We start from the raw sequence: 3,695 nt of genomic DNA on the forward strand, positions 1-3,695 counted from the left end.
AATTCATCTAGTGGAAAACTTGCATATTGAGCTAACTGGTTATAATGGAGGAATAAATAATTGTCTTCTTAAAAGTATGATACCGTGTTGGACAGATCTATCTGGCACAGCTTTAAAAAATGATTAGAGTCCACTACTTAATGCTGTCCATAAATATTTCTAGAGGCAAGAAATTTTTCTCGAGTAATATATTTAATTTGAAATTTTTTAATGATTTATACAATATGGTAGGGTATAATAGCATTTATGTATGCATATTTTAAACTTCAATTACATGGTACATAAACTTGGCAGAAAGGATGATACATAATAAAATACTGATGATATAGTTTTCTCAGGTAAGAAAAAAATTATCCAAAAGTTGGAAATAGGGCAAAAAGTTAGATGGTATGTATTTTCTATCTATATAGGAGCACGGGCCCAAGAAAAGCTTAATAAATATACTTTTTAATTCACAGCATATCATTGATTAAAGTATCATTTTAGTAAAGTAAATGGTTCCTTGTTGATTTTTTTACAGTGTTGATGCAAATAATTTGCATCTGAAAGAATAGGTAATGCAAAGGTTACAGTTTATTGCCCTTTCAGACATTAATCAGTTTTTGAACTAGCCCAGCAATATTAACCTAACATTCTTTTATTAAATTGCATGATCCTTATGAATAACTACTTTATCAAATGTGAATAGTATCAGCATAAATTACTTTGTTGAATAAAATACATTTTGTATTAATTTTATGTTTTGCATGAGTTCAACAATTTAAGTTTGGAAAATTATACTTTAACAGCCCTAAATGCATACATCAAATCAGTAATATCTCCTTAATGTTCTACCTTCTTAATAGCTTTCTCTACAACCAGATCTAGTGTTTTATCCATGTTGCTATTGCCTTAAAACCCCTTTACCTACAGCATAAAACCCAGATCTTTTTGAAAGAATTTTAGTCCAGAAAATTTAACCCTATGCCTGCTTCACCAGTATTTTGTCTTACTTTAACTACCCTCATGCTCTATGCCCCAGCCCTATTGAGTTGTTAATTATTACTCTGAGCATTCCCAGCTGTTTCATGGAGACTTTCTGCTTTTGCTATTGTATTATTTTTGTCTGAAATGGCTTTCTTCTAAACAGCTGACCTACACCTTATCTTCTTTCCAAAAATCTCAACTATCAATTTTAAAAATAAAATATTTCCGAACTAATCACCTCACCATGCCCCAAGTAAACTGGCTTTCTCCCACAGTCTCCTAATTTGAACTTAATAGATCTTTCAGGGCACCTACCATGCCTTGTAACACTCATCTGTGTACATGTCTTTCTCCATTTACCAGACTCTATACTTCTTAAGGAGGATCTGTGTATTACATGGCTTTATATTTCTAGCAATTTCTGCTGCATGGTTCTCTGATACACAGAAGGTACATAATATATGTAACATATGAAAATTAAAATAGTAGAAGATAGAGATCAGCGAGACATTCGTGTGTTCTAACATCATGGGGTGAAAATTGGAAAGGATTTTAGAGATCAGCTGGTTTAGGGTTTCTGAACAAATTATGGTCTGGATGAGTAAAACATCCAAATTCTACATTTTAAACATTAAGAAGATAGAAATATCTTTATTTATTTCTTGAGAAACACTCAGGGATCTAAACATCTCATTTCCTGTGAAGTCGAGACCCAAAGATGGAGCAAATTGTCCACCATCAGACAGACTTCAGATTAGCTCTTTTGTCTTGAATCTCAAACAAGTATTCTTATAACTAGTACCAAGGACTTGAAATATGTTTTACAAGGTTCTTTTTTATTCTGATGATGCATTAGCTTTGCCTGCAGGAAACTGTGTTTATATTAATAGGCAGGCTGAGCCCAAGTAAAGGAATATGACTCCCTCATACCACATTGCTTTTTCACCATCCCCAAAGACATTCTGACCTTTTAATTTCAGTTTCTTCATTCTCTATGATGCACTACATTCTCCTCAGAGTAACATCATGCATCATTTCAGTTTTCTTCTGAGACAAAGTAACATAACAGTGCTCAGCTTCTGCTAATAACTTGACCTTTCAATTCAGTGATGTTCACAGTGGTAGCATGTGAGATTTCTTCAAGAAAAAATAGGAAGGAAAATATCAAGAGGTTTATGTTCTACTGTTAGTTAGGAATTATGGCAAATTTAATACTGGGACATATAGTCAGAAAGCCCAATAAATTTCATTTTCCTTTTCGTATGCAGAACCACAAAGCATTTTCTGTTTATTTTAGGCAAATGATGACCATATTTAAAAAATAAATAAAATCACTTGCTAAAAATGAACAGACTTTTAAAACAATAAAGTAAGAGATGGTTGAACTGGTCTTAACAAGTGGAATGGGAAAAAAATCCATTATTCTCTATACAAAAATAAATCCAGTACTTGTAGACCTTCAAGCAATTCGTGATGAAATATTTTTTAAAACAATAAAATATTCTTTGTAAATATATCACGCTAATGTTTAAAGGATTTATCTAAGTCTTGTAAATGGAGTTTCTTGGGATTAAAACACACATTGGCTGGTAATATATAAATTTGTTCCCTTTTGAGAAACAGAAATATAAGGTAATATGTTTAAAAGAAAGAGACTTATTTTTATCAAAAGGCTGTACAATCTGCCATTCTTAAAATTAAGGTGCATAACATTTGTGATTCATTTTCTTCCTTTCCTCTCTTCCTTCTTTAATCTAACCTCATTTCTACACTCCTTATTCTTTAATTGTTCAAGAGTGGTATTTGTTATTGTTAGCATGTTTCCAGAATAAATGAAAGGTGACAGAGATCAAGAAACAGTCATTATTTTAGTTAGGAAAATAATAAAAGATTTCATGGTTGCAAATGTACTAATCTGTAAACTATTCTGCTGATGACATAATAACTAAAATCTAGTCATATACCACTGAGAATATAGGACTCATATACTGTAATGTAAGTGGATTTGTAAACAAGATTATTTTTGAAGTTGTATTGACTTCATTGATTTTCATAAAGGTGTACTTTGCTGTATGTAATAGAGTTTTTATTGCAATTTACAGGTAAACAGTTGAAATGCCTTATGGCATATTTTTCTTAATGTAGTGACGGAAGCTAAAAGTGGAGTGTGTCACCATTAACCTTGAGACTATTAGGTTTTACTGGCTTGTATTTCTACCATTTATTATTTAAATGTGTCTGTGTGCTTATAGCACATGTAAGACAATTCTATGAATCTTCTATTTCAGGATTTATTTCAAGAGGCTCTAATAAAATAGAAGAAAACTTTTTATGTGTTTTAACAATAAATGTTACTTTTTTCCCCAAAATATGGCAAGTTTATAATTCGATAGTTGTTTTAACATGCATGCATGCATATCCATAAATGTACACACATACATTCTGACTGCAAAAGCTCCAGAAAACAGTGAGTTGTTCCACCATTCTTGCTTTCTGTGGTCACAGCCCCTTGAAAAAGAACAGTCATTTTATTAGGAAGCTTCTACAACTTCAAACTGACATCTGGTTGTTGAAAATAAATATATTTGCTTCTCCTCATCCAGGCTCCAACATGATTAAATATCGCTATTTTTAAAGAGCTTTGAAATGAGATAATATGGTGGTTTTTAGAGACTAGTGGAGATGATGAATCTGCTTGAAAACTTGAAATAGCAAAGCCCACTCTTTTT

The sequence above is a fragment of the Propithecus coquereli genome, unplaced genomic scaffold (genome assembly GCF_000956105.1).
Source record: "Propithecus coquereli isolate 6110/MARCELLA unplaced genomic scaffold, Pcoq_1.0 Scaffold268, whole genome shotgun sequence".
Classification (NCBI taxonomy): domain Eukaryota; kingdom Metazoa; phylum Chordata; class Mammalia; order Primates; family Indriidae; genus Propithecus; species Propithecus coquereli.